We start from the raw sequence: 21,270 nt of genomic DNA, 5'->3' as shown, positions 1-21,270 counted from the left end.
AATATTTACAAACAACCTCGCCTGAGTTACGACTTTCTGACTGCATTTTATTTCAGTGAAGTTCTTTCTAAATTTGTGGCTGGTATAAGAAACTGTCTCTTGATCTTCAATTCCTGGTGCATCTTGCTTCCTTTAATTAGGTGATTCATCCACAGGGTAATGCCACAGTTGTCCTTGTTGAGATGCCCATTAAACACATGGCACAGCCGCTCCTTTTTATGCTTTTGAAAATAATGATACATTCAGATGTGGTGCATCAGATGGTCAAGGTTTAGGTAATGTCTTTTTAAGTGAGATATCCAGGTTGGAACAATGTAGAGGAAAGAACATTTTTCAAAACAGTTTTTTTAGCCATTTTTACCAAATTTCTGATTGAAAGTAAAAATTTCAGTTAAAACTGGGATCTATGTTCACTTTTGGCTTTCAAAGAAGTTTCAAGCCTTTCTTTGTGATATCTCAGTTTCTACTATGTTGGTAAATATGCTGATGAAGCAATTCTACTGCATCTGATCTACAATCAGTTAAACTTGGTGTGGGATGTAATAAGCTTTTTTAAATTTTATTTTGCAGTATACAGTAGTGCTGTTGGAGAGGGTTAGTGAATAATGAGTAATAGTGAGAAACAATCTGTGCTTTTGACTGTTGGGGAAGGAATATTGAGTTTTGAAGAGGCTTACTGGCTTCGGTGGTGGTTTGGGAACGGTCAGTATGTCAGACCTAAGCACTGAGTCGGAAAGGTCAGCAAGGTCACAGAGCAAACTATAGCTTGGGTAGGACGAAGCATCTGCTGCCTTTGTAGGCTCCTGTTTGAGCCCAAGCCCTGTAGCACTCATTCCTGTATGGGTTTACCCAGCACCTACCAAAGTCAGTTGGGAAGTTTTCCAAGCAGCTTTGGATCATGTCCAAGGTGGTCTTCCATGGTTGACCTGTGGCTTAGCTGCCAAATTCCGAGTTGTACATTGCACACTGAAACTATAATGTTACATTCCAGGGCTTTGCGAGTTGCCATTTAGTTTTAAATGGGCTAAACAATCACTTTGTGGAAGACTTTTCCAGATCCTGTTCTTCTTAATTTCAGTGTTGGTTTGGTGATTTTTTTCCAGTGTTGTTCAGTGTAATTCCAGTATAATGGTTTTGCTAATGTGTTAGTATGCCTCAGTAGCAAGCTACTCTAGTGTATCTTGAACTGGTGTATTTCTTTGGCATTACAGAGGACATGGAATTGTATACATTATTCAGTATGTCCCCTGTTATTCCCTAAAGAGTGTGAAAATGGAAATGAATAAAAAGTGGTTTAACTGCATATATGGTTATGAATGAGATTAAGACTGTGTGTACACACAGGTTTGTCTTTTTCCCGCTGTGACTTTGTTCTCTCTGATGTAAATGAATGAGATGACCTTCCCCTTGCAGAATAAAGACAAAGTGGGTTAGGAAATGTGTATAATTTATAAGGTATTCTCTATAGATAAGAATGAACATCCTATATAAATCACATCATTGCAGAAGTCAGAAAAAATTTTCCATGCTGTGAGATGATGCAAACCACAGACTGTCAGTTTTGTATCTTCTCAGAAGATGTGTGTTGGATGAAAAATAGATCTGCCACAAAATGAAGATATCGCAAGATATTTTATTGGCTTTTGGGCCAGAGAAACTGTGCATGTGTGGGGAAGTGATCCAGCTCAACAAGCACAGAAATCTATAATTTCCCTTTCCTCTTGAATTATTTCTAAAGCCTCTTTCTGTCTCTTATGCAACTTGACATTTAAATGCTGTCTTCCTTAATTCAGTGCCGGTCACCAAAGTATACAATATCCTATTTTTAATGCTCACAGTTGGCATCAAACCCCACAGATTTTCAGCTCAGGCTGGGTATGTCCTGTTTCTCTAGAAGCTGTGGGCTTTAAGCAGTGCTGTAGGGAGCAAGATGCAGTTTCAGGAAAACACACCTGAATGCCACTAGCTGTAGCACTTGTGTGCAGAGAGTTGTATGAACTGGTCAGCGAGAGCAGCAGCCGAAGGACCCCAGAGGTGTATGGGAAGGAACAATGTGACTCAAGCACTGGAATGTCTTGCTAAATAAGTTTAAGTCTAACCCATATTCTTCAGAGGCAGAAAAATAAATGCAAGTCTGAAGTCAGGCTTATAAACACGAACAATGGGAAAACTGAAGCTGGGCTGCCTCATGCAGTTTAGAGGTGCAAACTGTTTTATTGATATTAGCAGGGGGCCTGTTGGCTGTAATTACATAGCCACAGAGTATAGAATATTTTTCCAAGACACCACAGTACTTGCTGGTTTGCTCTAACCCACTGGCACTCTTTTCTTCCTTATTCCAATGGAATACACCTGTGGCTGTTTCTTGCTCCACAGAAGTCAGCAAAAGGAGTTAATTGAATTAAATCCTGAATCTGGGTAGGTAGGAGTAAGGCAGACTGAAATCTGAAGCCTGAACTGCATTTGGGCTTGAAGACACTAGGAAAGTCTTGGAGTGCAAAACTATTTAGGCTCCTTGGAGACCAACAGGGTGCATGAATGGTAAGGTTTCAAAGGGGTATGGTGGAGGCCACTAAGAACTGAAGAAAACATTTGAGAGGTGATCCTATAGTGCACAGGGTTTTGCAAATGGTCTCATCACTGTAACTTAAAAGAAAAAAGCCCCCTCTCATTCCCAGTCATGTATGATGAATTGTGTTACAGTAAAAATCTTATAAGCCATAAATAATTACCGTAATCGTGTTTTGCCATTTGATGGTTTCTTTTGCAGAAATTTTATTAACAAATTTCGTGCTAGAAAATTTTATTAACAAATTTCGTGCTAGAAAATCTTTGTGGAGGAAGTCATTATCGAAAACCAAGTGTGAAAATCTATTGCTCATAAGGAATTGGCTTAATTCTGAGCAAATTAACTAAATGGTCAAAACAGAGTAACTCGGACTTTGCGGTTATTTTGTAAAGTACTGAACATTTTTCTGTTCTACCATGCATACTTTTAAGGCAGTGAGTATGTTCCCATTAGAGTCATAAGAAAACAAAAGCCTGGCAAGAGAAGTGGGCTATATAACTTTTGTAAATCGTGACCATTGAATATGGTGAAATATATTCATACAGCAGAACATGAGAGAACGACATCACAGACAAAAAAAACTGTACAAACCAAAGAGAAGTCGAGAATTAGGTCATGGACAAATGGCATTTATTGGCAAAGCAAGCATGGGAGGGATTATGTACTAGAAAATCATAGAATTGTTTAGGTTGGAAAAGATCTTTAAGATCATCAAGTCCAACAGAAATAAGAAAATAGATCATTCCATCATTATCAGTAGCTCCTCATATTTTCAGTACCTGGATATATACCAATTTTTTTTTTTTTTTCAAATAAGATTTTAATACATGTTTTCCAATATACTTGTATTTCTCTTGAGTTATCCCCAGCAGGGCAAGAATTTAAATTAAAAAGTGACCAGAGAAAAAATCATGAGGCTTGTCACTAAACTTTTCTTAAATTGTTAGGGAGACAAACTATCAATACATTAGTAATGAGTGGGGATTTTGTTTATTTGTAGTCTGATGTTTATGGTGCATTGGTAACATGGTTTCAGTGTTTGCACTCTTCACCTAAACATTCAAGATCATATTACTTCAACTAAAACAGAAGCAACTGATTGAAATTTGATTTGCTTTCTGTGGGGAAGACAGCCTATGCATAGGTCTTTACCACTACGAGTAACAGGCAGAAGAATTTGCTCAGCTGCATGCAAGTTATTCCGTATTGCTTATCATTCCTTCCCAAATCTGACACTTAAATATTGTGTATTGGTTTTATGACAGTTCTGACCTAAACTCAGATTTTTATTGTCACTTTGGAAACACCAGCCTTTTGCTTAAGGCCCGCAGTTCTGTGCTGAATGTTACACAAAACACACATACATGCCAGCTCTGCTTTAAAGATTGTGATTTTAGCTTGGGTAGACACTAAATAGATAATTGCTAGCTGCTGTGAAATAGAATATGTTGTTATTTAATGTATGCATTAAAGAAAGAAAGCTTAATTTGAGACTGAGCTTTTAAAAATGTATATTACTACCCCCCTGTGTATTAGTGTTGTGATGGTACCCTTGCTCTGGTTTCTCATTCTTTCTCGTTCACGTGGAAAAAACAGGAGGCTGGCTTGCTTGTGGTTACAGGAAAGGTTTTTGTTTTTTTTCCTCTAAGTTTTTAAATCAGTTGAGCAACACGTTTGTTTTTTCTCCTGAAGTTTTGCCCTCTAACTTCGTAAGGGCTTCAGGAGGATTCTTCATCTGGTATCAAATTCCCTGTTTTACACATGACCATCCTTTCTCCTCGTCTCCTGTTAGGCAGCAGACATTGCACATTTTCTCTCTTACTCTGCACAAAGTTGGCAGCTGAATGGGAAAGGGTCATGGACATTTTTATGATTTTTAGTCATTCATATCACTTTATCACTCTCTGTCTGGAAAGTGTCCCATCATGGTGCTGCTATCTGTGTTTCAAAACTTAGCAAGGCATATTTCTGAGGTAGGCTGGTTCAGAGTGTGTTTTATTTACATGGTGTCACTGTTTGTGGAGAGTTTGAGATGATGGATAAGGACCAAGGTACATCCCCTCGCTTCCCGTCTGTTACACAGATGCTGTTCTGCTCAGGATGTCCTCTTAAAGAAAAATTATGATAGCTTCTGATATTGGTATTGGCTTGTACCTCTTGAAGTTTTAAAGGTTTTGTATCACTTTACACTTGTTTCTCAATCCGTCGGTTTTTGTAAGCACAGTGTATGTGGCAATTTTATCTTGTACTGATTTCTGTGTGCAGGTTAAGTACTCAAGATGTTTGAGATCATGATATGCTGCAGAGGTGGTTTTTTTTCTAGACACTAGGAATGGGATATACAAAGCATAAAGATGTGTTGGGTTTACCAGAACTTGGGAGATTTTTCCCATCGTTATGAGCTGACACCAAGAGGCACACTCTTCTAGGCTCCTGCCTTGATTCCCACCTCACCTCCTAGCTTTACCCCTGAAAGCAATAGGGTGTGTGGCAGGTGCTGAGAGGTAAATCAGAACTGCAAAGTGCAAAGCAGTTTATGTGCGAGACTGTCATGGGGTTTCTGGAAATCCACGATCATCTCGGTTCTTGAGCATCTGTGAGGCATCTTCCCTCAGTGTCATGATCTTTGTTTCCAGAAGGTGGAGAGAGCTTTAGGCATTCCTAAGTCTTTAGGAAGCCAGCACCCACTTTGGAGTATCAGCTCAACTGCTGAGCACTGTGTGCTTCCCTTTCAGTGTCCCTGGACTGCTCCCAAGTCTCCTGCCTGTTGCTTCTTAGTAGCTGGTGCCTGCAAGCTTCCATTCTGTGTGGTTTCTGCTGCCTGCTCTGGGCCTGTGTCTCTAGCACTGAGAGCATCTTTGCTCCCCTCCGTGGTGACATGCTTCCCGAGTCCCTTGGGAAGATCCCTCTCACGGCTGCTTCTGTGCGATAGGCCTGACTGAGACCTTTAAAATGAACACTGATGGCAATGTCTCAGGCCACTTATGAGATGACGTGCAGAGGAGATTACATGAGTCTCCTAAATCTGGCAAATGTTTAATTTTGATTTGAGCCTTCTGTCTTAAAGATCATATACCTGAAACACCACTAATTTTTGGGGAGGGGATCATATCCCAAAATGTCGATTGTCTTAAATAGTGAGTAAGGCAAAGTAGTAGTGCTATTGAGAGCAGGTTTTAATCCTGATGCTGAAAAGTATTGTTGTTCTTAGCTAAGAGTTTCTGGCACAACCTGTTGAATAATTTCAAATACCCTTTTCTCATCATCTTGCAGTACCATAGCAGTGTTTTCCTATATAACTTTGGCAAATGAAATGCTGTGGCAAAAGAAAGATGTCACTTCTAGTTATTGTTGCCTTCTGTGAAGCACATAGCTTCCTTATACATGGGCTGCTACCAGGTGTCAGGCAAAATTACAATCTAAATCCTAGCAGCCCCAAAAGAAAATATGTGTGGAAAAGCAGTGCACAAACAGCTCCTATAAATCACTGGCTTCAGTTTGTGCCAGGTGAGGAGCTGGGCTCTACATCTGTTTCCATCCTTAACTAAGTAGACCTTGAGAGGTACTGAAAAAAGTTTTTAAACTACAACCTATATTTCCAGCTGCCATCATCGAGCTGTGGCTTGGCTCGTTCTGCTTTTCACTTGACTATGTGGTGGGGAATCTGAGAAACTATTTTCAAGGATCCTGGGGTTTCCCTAATCTGCTGCTGAGGAACAAAGTTGCCTCCCGCAGTGAGAAAACCTTATTTACATTTAGGAACTAGCCTTGTGGCCATATGCAGATCTGAGGGAGATGAGAACAGTGTTTCAGCTGTGGCTGTGGCTCTGGCTCTGTCCTGTTGGGTTTGTGGCGTTATCCTGGCACCACAATGCCATTACTTCTTGTGGATGTGCTTCGTGGAGCTGCCTGGTGAACATGGGAAGGTGGCCCAGGCCATATTGGGAGGGCAGATGGTACCACCAAACGAGCAGTGTCTCCAGGCCAGGACAGTGGTGGGTGCTGTTGCATCCCCAGTGCAAATCACTGCTCTGCACTGGGTGGCAGCAGCTTATGTGTATATACCTGCTCCAGTCTTTCTAGATAAAAGAGGAGTATTGCCTATGAAAAGGTAAAATTTGCAAGCTGCTATTTGGATTGATTAATTTGTGGAGCCTGTAAATCGTTTTCTGTAATAATTACACAGGCTGAAAATGATTAAAATTCATCATCAGCTGCTTCTTACAGTCAAGCTTGTGCTGTTTTATGTGGTAGGAGGAATAATTTATTTTAAAAGCCCATTTAAAAGCTTTCTTGAAGAGATTAGCGACTGTCGTCTTTATTTTCTACTATTCTACTTTTCTAATATTTGTATTTCTACTCCTACTTCTACATATTTGGAGTATGATACTTTGTAGGGAGTGAAATCGGATATAAAGACTGCGTTGTGCTCATTCTGCGGAGCGCAGCTGCCTTGTTGCAGGAACTCCAGGCCACTGCATACCTTGAATCGTTATGCAAACACAGATTCCTTGAGAAGTAATTCAAATAGCTGGAACTCATTATTACACCTGAAATTTGGGCATACTGTAAATAACTTTGTGTGGTCAAGGCTTTAATCCTGGATTTTGTAAAGAAAGGGCAGTACTACCAAATTGAGAATTTTGTCACAAAACAAGAATGGTAACGAAGTTATCAGTCAGCAACCTGAGCATAAACAAAAAAGAGTACTCTTATTACAAATCAATCTAATTTGTGAAGCTACTTCTTGTAGGACGACATGGAGGCCCTGCGTGCGTACCTGTGGACTGACCTTTTGCTGGCAATTCTTGTGTTCTGAAGTCAAACTTTTGACTATAGATCAGCACTTAGCTTGGAAAAAGGAAAATATCCCCGACTTCCTACTTCATCTGTTTCCAACTTCAAAACATAACAAAATAAAAGAAGAGTGGGAGTGGGACGTGCAAAGAACTTGCATTTTTATGTTTAATTTCTTGAAACTAAGTAGGTCTGTTCAAATGGTTGTTTTGTACTTCTTGACGTATTTTCTTTAGATGCTACAGTAAGCAGCGCTTTCCTTTCCCACCCTGTCACCTGCATACCTGGAATAAATCTGACTGAAGAAAGATGCTGGAATGGGGGAAGGTGACTGACACAATTCCAGCATTGCCGTTGAGCTGATCTCTGTGACAGCTTTTACTGTCTCTTACAGAATTAGAAGCAGTGACTCTGTATTTTTCATTTGGCTCATGATTACAGCTCTCATTCTTAAAGAACCGGAGATCTGCTTCCACCTGCTGTTGTTGATGTTGCATTTTATGTATAGCACAAGTGCTCACTTTTTATCTCCTGGGGGGTGGGCGAGGTATCAGTTCAAAAACCAGTCAAATTCTCTGAGTTAGGTGTCTGTGGATGTGGGAACTTACACACTGACATATTAAAATAATTTAAAAGTCTGTTTTCTGAGAAATGCAAGTTCAGACTTAACTTAGAGCAAATTTAACTATTTGCCAGAGCATGCAATATCTATTATTACGAGAGAAGCTTCACTCTCCTGAGCTTTAATTAGAAAGACCCTACTGTAGGTTGTCACAAGAATGCCAAAGTAGCCGTAATGAGAGTTGCTGCCATTCATCATTGTTCTAACTTCTCTGAACAGTGAGCAGTAGTGGAGCACAAAATTATAGCTAACCAAGCAATGAGAAATGGCAAGATGATTCACAAGTACTATCCCCATGCTTGGAGATTAATTGAGTGAAAGATACTCTCTGTGCAGCTGGAGTTAATGAATATAACCAATCATTCCGGGAAAACTCATAACACACACATCTTGATTGCTTTCCAGGGATGAAGAAAATCTCAGACAGCTTTTGTTATGCCTCAGCTAGTTACCTATTGCTAGCTAGTTGTCTGTGTGCTCAGAGGTGAGGTAGATTACACAGACTTAAGGAATTTGGGGTTTTTATATTTATGAACACTATTACTTGGCTAACCCAGTAAACAGTCTGATGGCATCTGATTGCTATTCTGTCAAGTGATCAAATGGGTAAGTTTGTGAGTAAAATGATTTTTCTTACTTCACTGATTAAACTGAATAAAAACTAAAATTCATGCTAACATTCTCCTTTTAACAATGAAAAAGAAGTGAACTTGACATATTCAAGTTTTTTCTGCTGCTTTCCAATTTTATTGTGTCTAAAAGTTTCATTAGAACAGCAGTTCTCTTAGAGTCTGGTTGTTAATCCTTTTTTTATTATTGTTTTATTTTTAATAAAGGAATACTGAAGAGTGCAACAGAAGTGTTAGGTATACTTCAACAAAGCAGCAAACAAGCTTAGTTTGGATGAATGGTCAGGTAGGACTCTGTTTTATCCAAACAGCTTTGATTGTACTTCTGGGGGTGTTTTCAGTTACTCAGAAAAATTAAACTCTATCCAGTGTTTTAAATCTTTCCTCTGAGACCCAAGGCAGGGAATATTGCTTCTGTAGATTTTTTTTTTTCTTTTTTTAAAATGAAAAATGTTTTCACTCTCCGTCAGATCTGAGGAGTCCCAGTTGAAGAGTACTCCTTGTTTGAATGTGCCTTCCATGGCCTTCAGAGTCATAGGCAAAAGCCTTTTTCTTTGGTTTGATATATCGGATCTTGTTACCCTGTCTGCTCAACTCTTTCTTTTTATTTATTTATTTATTTTAATACTGATTTAATTTGGGGGGAAAGAGTTATTCATTTTCATAATACCAGAGTGTTCCAGGCACCTGTAATTAATTCAGAAAACAATGAAGTAATACAAAATTGTGAGGCTATAACCCAGGTTTCTTTGATCAGTTGGCTGATGAAGAGCTGTGAAGATACTGCTGCTATGAAATTAGTCACTGATAGTGCTGGCAGCTCCTGGGGGGAAAGGCAGTGGCCCAGCAGCTCAGCAGTAAGCGCTGTGGGGCAGGGAGAGGGGGCCGCTGTCATAACTTTGTTTTTTTTTTTTTTGTAGCCAAGTATAGAACGAAGGAAGAAAATTGCTTTAAGATAGAGGCTATAGAACTGTATGTCAGGACATACACTTGCACATTTTAAATGTAGATGTCCTGCTCCCTGCCAGTTCCTTTTGGTTGAAAGGGGGTGGCTTGTGTCCCTGGCATTTGGTTTTCATCTTCTCCAGGTTTGTGGCTGTGGCGCAGTGAGAGGGCACCACTGTGATCATGTAGGCTGTCCTTCTGTGTATGCAGCAGGCAGGACTACCCTGAGCTACTCATCTTTACATCTTACAATAGCTTGTTTTTTTGGTAGGTGGGGAGTTTGATTTTAGGCTGTTCTGTTATTACAGCATCCATCACTATCTTTTGTAACCATTAAAAAAGTGTTTGATATTTAAAAAACAAAACCCAAAAAACTTTAGTGATGTTTATTGGCACGCAGTCCTTTCATGTCAGCGTCAGAGGTGTGCGCTATTTTAACCTTTTGAAGTTAAGGATTACATTTGATGACAAACTTGAGTTTTTTTAGGGCTCTTCTTTTTCCAGAGCTCAGTTTTCCTTCCCCTGTTTGTATGAAAGGCTGTCGTTTTCCTCAGATGACTGTGGTAGGCTTCTCTTAGTACTCATGGTAAAAGAGCTTTTTTCAAAGGATCATATGAAAAAGCCATTTTCACAGTGCTAGGAGGAGAAGAGTGAAAGAAGCTACAAAAAAAAAAAAAAAAAAAAAAAAGACATCTTTTTAATATGTTGGTTCCATGCCACAGATGAAGTTTACACTAATTAGAAATCATCTGGAGGCACTGTAGCAGATTGAGTCTTCGGCTGGAAGTGCTTCCTGACAGGTGGTTTACCACAAAGCAACATTACAATTACCTAACACACTGTTTGATTTGTGTAAACCCTCATTACTACTCACATTATTTAATGAACTATGTGCGTTCTCTCACCTCCCTGCAGAATGAAATGCTCCCTTCCAAATCTGCAGGACTTGCACCCCAGGTTTAACCCTTCTCTTCCAAGGTAAAGAAATGTCACCATTAATGAGGAGGTGAAAATTGAAATTTAAATGCCAAAACATGTTACATTAAAAACATGCCTGATACTTTGAAATTTTAACTGTATATTCTGGGGGTTCATTTTAGTGAACGATGTAGATTTGATAGCGTTTTATGTAGCTCTTAGTTACATTTCGTTGCAAACTTTTTTGTGAACTGTAAAAAGTAACTAGTTACTTGAACGTCTAATACAAAAGTTGAGATGATTACTTTGAAATTTTTCCTAATTTTTTTAAGAAGTCCAACACAGATTTCATGGTTAATATAACCATACAGAATCAGAAAAAAAAAGAAAGATAGGGGGTTCTGCTGGTCACGAAGGAATTCCTCAGCTTATCAGAACTTCATGTATTTCTGAGGGTTTTGTATAAAATACCCTCAGGGTTATGGACTCTCTGTGTATTTGCAGTTCTCATCAAATTCTTGCTGTTTTAGCCCCATGGGAGGTATTTCATAAACTGAATTTATGTGGAGTAACACAGCTGCAGAATGGTCTGTGACCCATAGAAATATTCTCTTTCATGTAGTTCAGACTCTGATGTGATTACACTCTTCAGCAAACACATATATTGAAATTCTCCCTCTAAGTGAACTTGGCTGTTTGCTGTTTATTACTGGAAAACCTCTTAGTGAAGGAAATGAAGTAAAAATCTCAATCCACAGGCATGGGGAGATAGGTATTTTGTGCTGTTTACTTACCTCACAGAATTATGTTAATCAGTCACCATTTCTTTTTGATTCCTTTTGCAAATAACTTGAACCTTAAATATTTCAGAAAAAAATCAGAATAATTTCAACAATTCCAGAATTATGATATCCATTGTGACTACTAAACGATGCACTATACAAAATGCTACAGAAACATGTTTCTTTAAAGGCAGTTATTATCACTGGGTGGGGTTAACTAAACACACATGTTTTACTTGTGTGGTGTTATCAAAACTTCTGGGTTAAAGGGTTTTTTACAGAATACCTTTGCTGCATCAGCTCCCTGTGAAGATATATGTCTTAACAGATTAAGTCAAAAGGGGAAAAGAACCCCAACACCTCACAAAATAACATTAACTAAGTTTGTAATTTCATGCTATATGTCGTGGATGATAATTAGCGGGTGTCTAGGGCACACTTAGGAGTAAATACTGGTGTTGGACTAACTTGGAAATGTTTATCATAAGGGAAGAATAAAGTGTAAATGAGTAGGAGAGGCTGAGCATCAATTGCACCGGGAAGAAAATAGGTCTGGGGAAAATAAGAGGCAGCCTTGCGGTCAAGTCGTCTGGCGGGTCAGTGCTAAAGGTAGGAAATCACAGCAGCACCCAGGCGCAACTCTGCTTCTCCCGAGCAAAAAAACAGTCCCCAAGTTACAGTGCTGACGTGTCCCCACCAGGAAGCTGCACAGCACAAGAGGCAAAACCCTAGTGTTATGGAAATAGTAGTTTAGTAAACATCATCATCTGTAGCTCATGTCAAGCAGTGATGGTCCGTGGAAAACAAATGGCTTCCCCTTGTAATCCTCTCAACAGAAACGTTCTTGTTGCAAACATTTTGTCTACCTCTAAGTAATTGTCCTGTCTTCAGTGAAAGGTTTCAGGGACTCTGACCCAAGGAGGAGTTTGGGAGACCTGATCAAGACACTGTGCTTGAAGAAAACCACTGAAGCTGAGCTGCAGCTGGGAAAGCCCGCTGCTTGAAAAGAGCATCGAACTGATCTCTTCAGGATAGCAAAGCCTGTAAGGAGGGAGAATATTGTTTATCTTTGGTGATTTTTACCAAGTCCTGATGATCTCAGTCAGGGGAGGACTGTGACAGATATCTTGCAGCAGCAAGGGACATGATGGTCCCCCTGGGCTGACTCTCCTCAGGTAGTGTTTTTACTCCAGGTCTGTGCCCTTACACCCCTTACCCAGCTGGGGCTCAGGTACGCGTTTTCCTCATGCATTTCACTGATGTTAAGAAAGTTGCCACTGCAATTTTTAAGCCCAGCTAGGAACACTCAAGCTTTGAAATATCAACAGGCTCAGACTGCCTCTGAGCTATCAGAGGGACGTGTATTTTGAGGCCCTGAATCTACAAAAAGCGTGCATCTATTTAGCAATATTGTCTGAGCCGCCCCTGTGAGTCAGTGAAATTACTCATAGTGCACACAAATACATTTATAGACCTCTGCCAGATTGGAGCCTGACAGTGTGGTGGGATGAGCAGCTTCTCAGATGCTGGCTATAATGTATATTGATAAAAAAGACTATGGCATCTTAAATTATTTTCCAAATCTAAGTCAATTACATTCCTAAAGTAAAAAGATATTTTATAGCATGAAATTCATTAAATTACCTTTTTAGCATATAGTCCTTCCAATCAGAGATGCATATATCCATATTTCCCATGAAACACTAGTAGTCTATTTTAGGGCAACAAATGTTCAAAGGTGTGTTGATACAGAGGTTATATTCTCAATCAGTCTTTCCTGTGTGACTTGTAGTGGAGACTGAATGAATTCATGGAAAACTGATCCCTTCCAGTTTTTTTTTTTTTTTTCCCTAATGGGTTGTATGGTGGAGGAAATTGCTCTTCGAGTTTTGCCCTCTTTACCAGCTGCTCTTCTTACTGAAAAACTACTGCCTATCAAGTGCCAACACCAGCACAAGATCGGGTTCAAGTGCAACACTGCTGTTAATCAGGCTCCGTTGATTTGTGTCTCACATGGAGCCTAATCTGTTGCCTATTGAAGTCATTGGAAAAATTCTTTCTGACCTAGGCAGGCTCTGTAAAAACTCAAGTCTGGGTTTCACAACTAAAGCAATTTACAAAATCCACAGCAGACATGAAAAGTATGTGGAATTACGCAGCTGGCAAATCTGCTTGCATTTGCTTCCACAAAACAAATGGATAATTTTCAAGAATAGTGGGTTTTAAATGCTGGCAGTGTTTGCTGTCACTTTGAAATTTACACTGTCAGCTGGTTAGAGAGTGTTTTATTTTAAAAATCATAAAAAGGTGAGGCTTTCTTATGCCAACAGGAATCTGATATAACTTGTCTGATCAAGGAAAAAATGATGCTGGAAAAATGAGAGGGATTAGCATACTGTGTCAAATGGATCAGTATAAGGCTGGGTTTTTTTTTTTTTTAGTGCTTTCTTACTTATTCATGCTGATGTGAGCTTTGTGTTTGGAGGCAGGTGAGCAGCTGAGGGGATGGGAAGGCACCTGCGGGCTGGAAATGCAGGGCACAGGTGGAAGTTTCCTGCCCACACCATGCACAGCAGCTGAGCTATTGCAGTTACCCACAGAAAGATCAGCAGAGGCAGGTCTGTGATCAGAACCTGTCTTCCATGGTGGCTGAGCCTTTGAAGACAGGCTCTTGCTCCATCCAGAGAACATTTGAAAGAAATGCCAGAACAAAATGTTAACTGTGCTCTGCAGATTTCACATAGCTCATGGTACTAAGATTAACTGTTCAATCCACAATGGAAAAAAAAAATAAATCCCAGTCTGTGATGTGCTAAGAAGGTATAAGTAATCGTAACCATCTAAAAAATTGTCGCACTCCACAAAAATATTGCTATTTCTACAGGTTACTGCTGGTCTGTTACACAAAGCTTTGAAACAGGAGAAGATACTGAGAAATGCCCAACTTGCACTGTCATATAGGCTTTCAGTAATACCTGATAAATGTAGCAGGGAGTTAGCATCAGCAAATATCCATGCAAAGCACATTCAGTTTTTCTGAGCCCATAGTTTATCTATGCAAACTGGTGCCAACTCCTGAAATGTCATCCTCCCTTCTTTAATGTGGCTTTTAAGTGACTAGCTCATCAGAGAAGCTTCTCAGCTGCAATAGTAAAGAGAGACCTGTCAACAAGACACTAGCTAAAACAAGCTACTTCAGTATTTTTTATCATTACTCATTGAAGAACCTATGCAATCAGAGTGACAAGTAGTGACTGAGGAAATCCACTTTTTGGGCTACGTGGCTATACATGCTGTACCAAGGTGTTCAAATTTTTACAGCTTCCTGTTTGATGAATAATTATGTCCCACACTGTTCCCTATGGCAGGACTGTCTCCCATTTAAGACTCACATTTCTTTTCTGTTCTGAAAAGAAATACATTAATATGTCTTTATTGTTAGGTAAGTAGTTTGATTGGTCTGTAGAGTTGTGAGAGCTGAGAAGCTCTAGTTCTCTTCACACCCAATGATTAACTAGGAAGGCAATTTTGAATGAAGCACCAACCTTTATATACTTCTGATTCTCTTCACCCTTTGACTATTTAAATTAAAAAAACCCAAAACTTTTTCAGTGTGGATAATTTACCAAGAAATACTTTGTTATTAAGCTTAAAGAAAATGTTTGTGAAAACCGGTGCATTCTGTGTACTTTAGTGTGTTTCTGCAATACCATTTTGGGATTTGTATCTTCTTTGAGGCTTGGTAGGAAAAGTGTTTTGGTGAAAACTTGATTCTATATCAAGTTTTATGACTCTCTATTATAAAATCATGCAATGTGTGGACAATTTAGGAAAATCTTGATTTAGCTGCCCTACTAGTATAGAATGCTATTTCAGAAGAAGTTCTTAAGAGGAAAAAAACAGTGGTGTATTACTAAGTTTGTGCAAAAATCTTTCATGCAGATGCCAAAAGCATGAAGTCAGTGACTGCAGAATAGCGTGTTTTATTCAGTTTGTCTTCATCTGCCATCTGAGGCACTGAGGAAGGAAGTCAGAGCTGGTATTCTGAGCTTTAGTTAAGAGATTGCCCTTATCAGAAACTCACACCTTCAGCCCAGAAGTGAACACAATCTGAATGTAAAGGTGGTGCTGCAGCAGTTGTGACAGACAGCATGACTGACACTGGCCAGACTCCAGTATCAGGGAAATGTGACAAGCAAAGGTCCATAGTGGTAAAAACCTTCTTGCTCCAGGCTGAGGGTAAAAAAAAAAAAATAATAAAAAAAAAAAATCAGAATTTCAGACACTGTAAGAAAGATTATTGGACTCTTAAAATATAGTCATCCAAGACAAAATTAGTAATGAATGCTTCTGCATTAACTAAGATGCAAGCAAATCATCTCAAGCCAGTTTCTGGGAACACAGCTTACCAGCTGAGTGCAAAAGAAAGGGAAGGAACCAACACCTGTAGAAAGGGCGGTTTGCAGAGCGTGGGTCCCTGCAGATGGCCCAGCACACAGCACACTTCTGCGCAAGGCTTCATCATGGAGCATGGCAGCCCTGCGCCACATCCCTTCCAGCAGACAGATATCCGAATGATGGAGGGTCAATGATTCAGTGACCCTTTAATGTAATGAGAGCTGAGAAACCAGCTGCATATCCAGCTCTGGAAAAATTGTCTTAGACTGTTCAATTGCAGTATGTAATAAAAACTTAGTACATGCTTCATGCTAGATCACATGAGGAGTTCTGCTTAGGATTTAATATAGGGCATTGTGCTGTTTTCATACAAATTGATAAAATACTCCAATTCATGAAGCATTTTCTTGGCAGAAGTAGAATAAAAGGACATGATGGGGAACTGTGGCTATGGACTGGTTTGTTTGGGTTTTTTTGGTTGTTTGTTTTTTTTTTTGTTTTTGTTTTTTCCTTTATGTCTTTGTGATTTGCTACAAAACAGCTTTGGAGAGCCTGCTTTCATGATCTGGCCCATAAAAGGTGGTGTTCAATTCTCCAGCTCCTGGATAGGGATATTCTGCTGAATCAGCAAGTGTTCTTGCAGGGACATGTGGAGCAATGGGAGTCTGTCTTCATAAGCTGTCAACATACCACAGCTAAAAAGCAGCAGAGTGCAGGGCAGTTTAGTCTGCCATACAAAGGCAGCATGCGTTCAGGAATAATGGAAAATACATCTTAAAGACCATATATTCATAACAGTCAAAAGGGGTATCTTTGATTTCCACCCTCCCCAATTCTGTGCTTTGCTGGTTTTGTGGGTATATTATAGAATTAGCACAGCCATGTTTATTTCATCCTGGGCCTGAGTTACTGCAAGGGTTAATACGCTTGCTTGGCAGCAAGCCGATCTGCTCTTTTTCTGGTGAAGGCGTAAGATAACATTGTAGGATCCCAGATATCGGCACAATTTTCAGGTTCAGTAGCTGTGCCAGCACAAGCCAGATGTCAGGGACAATTCGCACTTTACTGTACTAGTAGTAAAGACAACGTAGTTAAGCTGCATTTAACTGTGGAGGTTTCATGCCCCCAGAACTCTGTCGCTGTTTAGATTGCTGTGAATTGATGGGAATCCCCCAAATAGATGGAGTGGAGGGGTGGACTTTCTCATTAAAAATCTATGGCAAAATTGTAACTTGCCTTAGGAACTCTCTGGAGCAAATGTGAGTATTAACAGATTTTTGGGATGTATTGGATATTTCTAATAGTTTTAAGAGATTACTTCTAAGAATTTACGCTTTTGATGTCTCAAGTTTTATACGCTTCAGTTCTTCAGTGACGCTTGGTTTCACTAAACTTTTACGTATTTGCATTCGATGGAATTTTTTTCTTTAATAATTTCAAAAATTCTATGTAGTCTTCAGCATTTCCACAACAACTTGCATCTCAAGTTTGATAATGAGCCTGATAATGGCTCATCAATTAAAACTATTACTTGGCATGCTAGATGAGAAAATTAGTAAATATTACACACCTGACACCTTGAAAAAATTAGTGTTTAACAAGATTAGCTTCTTAACCCTAAAAGTCACAATTTGCAGGCCCATTTCATATAGTTGTAACCACACCGTCCTGGTTTCGGCTGGGATAGAGTTAATTTTCTTCTTGGTAGCCGGTATGGTGCTGTGTTTTGGGTTTAGGATGGGAACAATGTCGATGATACACTGATGTTTTGGTTCTTGCTAAGTAGTGCTATGCTGTTACTAAATAGTCACTGAGTAGAGCTTACACTGGTCAAGGACTTTTCAGCTTCCCCTGCTCTGCCCGGTGCACGGGGGGCTGGGAGGGGGCACAGCCAGAACGGCTGACCCAGACTGGCCAAAGGGCTATTCCATACCGTATGGCGTCATGCTCAGTATATAAGCTGGGGGAAGAAGAAGGAAGGGGGGGACATTCGGAGTGATGGCGTTTGTCTTCCCATGTACATGTGATGGAGCCTTGCTGTCCTGGGGATGGCTGAACACCTGCCTGCCCATGGGAAGTAGCGACTTAATTCCTTGGTTTGCTTTGTTTGCGGGTGCAGCTTTTGCTTTACCTATTTAACTGTTCTGTTTTTATTTTACTTCAGTTATTAAACTGTTCTCATCTCAACCCAAGAGTTTTCTCCCTTTTACCCTTCTGATTCTCTCCCCCATCCCACCAAGGGGGGAGTGAGCGAGCGGCTGCGTGGTGCTTAGCTAGCTGGTGCTTACCACGACACACACACATACCCAAAGGATTCTCCAATAAAACATAGCTTCATCTGGTCCTTGAAAAAGGCTACTTGCATAAAAATTTGATACAAAGTCAGTATAATGTGGTAACACCACCCCACCACCCCCTGCCCATATCAAATATCTTACAAAAATAAACAGAAAGGAACTATATAGTATGTAACACAGATGCTGAACTATGTTTACTCCTGCAATTTGGATATAAGGGCAAGATTTACTCACTTCTAAGACATAAGGCACCATTTGATTTTAGGTCTCTGCTGTCCTGGAGTGCAGAAAAGAAGAGGTGAGCTTAGCCAGCAGAGTTCTGATACAGGTACCCGTGGGACTGAAAAATGGATTTACCCTTGGTGAGGTGAAAATGATGTTAAAGTAACTGGGCTGAGTCCCCATCTCTGGAGGTATTTAAAAGACGGGTAGATGTGGTGCTTAGGGACATGGTTTAGTGGTGGACTTGGCAGTGGTAGGTTAACGGTTGGACTCGATGATGTTAAAGGTCGTTTCTAAATGATTCTATGATTCTATGTATGACTTGTTGGTAAAAATAGATATTCTCTTTCAGTGTGGTAGTGCTGAACTAAAATACTGTTTTGTTCTTCCCCCCCGAATGACGGCATTGGAGAGGCAAGCTTGGTGTGAGCATCTACTGTTGAAATTTTCTTATTTGTTACCCACCAGTTAGAAAACAAGACAACAGCACATCACAGAGTAGCAAGTAATTATTTCCAGCATATGCACACGCAGTGTAGACTTAGATAGCATCGCTTTGCACACTTAAATTTCTAAAGAACATCTCCATTATTGTCTTGGGTTGTGTGACAGGCACCACTAATTTCCTTTCCTGAAGAATTCCCTGCCCCTGAAATTCCTATTGTCAATTATTGATTAGTAAAAGTGAGGCTTCTTGTTTTGGAGAGCAAAGGGAGAGAGGCAGGGACAAAAAAAGATGATTTTTTTTTTTTAGGATCTTTTCCCTACAGAAGAAGGCTGTCTTGCTTCAAAATCTTGCTTTGGGCCACGAGGTACTCAAAAGTTGGCCGAGATTGTTAGTAGTTTCTTGACTTTTCTCACCTTTCTTTCTTTGCCATGCTTCTTTTAAAATAAATAAATTAAAATGCTGATTTCTGGGAGTAGATTGTGACTTGCATCTCAGTGACCGAGGATAGTGTGGGTAGCAGCGTGAACACCCAACTGGCTGTGCAAGTAGGATTTTAAAAATACCCTTGGAAAGACATTCCCTTGCGCACGACCTGAAGTGCAGCCAGTACCATCTCTAGTTTGCTCTTTTCAATAGAAAACTTGCTGCCATTCATAGGTTTGGAAGGGTTTTTCATCACACTGTTAAGAAGCAGCTGCTTTTGCCACTGCTAAGTACGCCTCTAAGGAAGCGGTGACATGGTGTCATGAGGCTGCTCTTGCTGCTTTTCTGGTTGCTTTGGGGCAAACTGGGCTGGTTTTACCATGTAGCAGGAGTTGGTGTTGGGTAATTGCAGATGTCCAGGTCAGTCAGGACTTTCTTCCAGCTGGTGGGACCGGAGGAGAGGTTGCTGCAGCAGGGTTGTGGGGTTTTGTTTGTCTGTCTGTTTAGGGTTTATTTGTTTGTTTTTGCTTGTTTTTCGTTTTCTTTAAAAAATATTCTGGAGATTCTACTTCACCAGAAGACATACTCTCTTTCAAGACTGGTGTGGACTGAGAATTATGACTTGAAGCTGAATCCGTGTTGGCATGATGCAGTTACTTGTGCTCACTGAAACAGTATTTGATATGTGAGCTCACGTTCCTTCCCAAGGCCATGTTTTTAAATGGCTTAATATTTGAGGAAAAAACAAGTTTAGAGGTATGCAACTGAGTATCTGTGCCTCGTGAATAGCATGCTAGGACGTCTAAGATACTGTAGCACCACCTGCTAAACTGTTAATTTTGCTTTCCTTTTCAATTGACAAAGTATAGCTAGATGGATACAATTGTTTCTCTCTGGGATAGTTCATATGATACAGATGCAAAGAAGGGGAGGTAGTAGTCTGTTATTTATGTAAGTGAGCTTTGACAGGAATTAGTATTTATCAATGAAAGGTAAATTTAGAGAGTTCACTGTCTTCATCCTTTGCACAGATCTGGGTGAGGAGAGTTTTGCCAGCTTGATCTCAAAATTGTTTGAGATCTGTAAATTCAGCCTATAATCTTACTATAGGGGAATATTACTGTTAATATCCAAAGCTTATTAAAAAGGGATTTCACATCTTTGAAATTTATTATCAAATCTCAAAGATGTGAAACCCCTTTTTAATAGGTTTTGGACTTTATAGTCTCTCTGTCAGGAAATAATATTGTTGATTTACTTTAAAGATTGTGAAATAAATTTTTCTTCACTTTCGTGACAGTTGTTTTAAATAGTGTTCTACCAGTTGTTCGAGGAGATTTGTTGTGTTCTTTCTTTCCTTTTTTTCTTCTTTTGATGAACAGGTTTTTTGTGTAACAAAAAATTTCATAAGCACTGGAAAACACCTAATTCATTGGAGAGATCTGCTATTTCATAAGAATAATTTTTTTCCCTCTGCCAGTCCCGTGAGTATTCAATGGCATTGGCACCCTGTTTTCCTTACTGTGTCTTCATAATAAACTCTGTAATATCAGTAATGTACTTAGAAATATACTAAATGTACTTATTTTAGCAACTGCAACTACGATTCATAGTTTCATACAGTAATTAGCCATGCTAATTACAGTTGGGATGTAGGATGGGAGATTGTGTGCTACATTAAAGCTAGAGAAATTAAAACAGAGCCATTTTATGGAACTATTATGTTCTTTTGGGAACTGCAGATTTTAGTGAAGCATTAGCTAATTAAAAACACCAGGATAGTTCCTGAATAAACCATTAAAGCTAAAGGTTACTTTCACACTTGAGTGGTATATGTCAAAACATTTTTTTTCCCTATTTGTAGCCCCTGTGGAATATAGATTTTAAAAATACTGTGCACAAAAATTCTTCAGTATTATAGTGGTGCTAATCTATGCTGGTTAAGGGATCTTGAAAAGACTTTTCCTGTGTTGTCGGTTTTCAGTTTCTGTTCCTGAAGGGTGGAGATACCTTTCAGGCATTGGCCTTGCAATTCTGTCTCCTTCCTGCTTGCTTCACTGCTCTCCAGCCAGGCTGAAGGACTGGATCCCCAAGCTAGTAAGCAGGGCTGCCATCCTTAAACGTGGTCCTGAGAAACCGCTCTGAGATACTTTCTAGGATTGTGCTGCTCTACAGCTCACTCTCCTTAGCTTTCCTGAATCCTGGATACAGAGTCACTTA

This window comes from Nipponia nippon, unplaced genomic scaffold (genome assembly GCF_047370975.1).
Source record: "Nipponia nippon isolate SJK-2023a ecotype South Korea unplaced genomic scaffold, ASM4737097v1 scaffold_7, whole genome shotgun sequence".
Taxonomy (NCBI): domain Eukaryota; kingdom Metazoa; phylum Chordata; class Aves; order Pelecaniformes; family Threskiornithidae; genus Nipponia; species Nipponia nippon.
Note: the sequence above shows the minus strand (reverse complement) of the source record.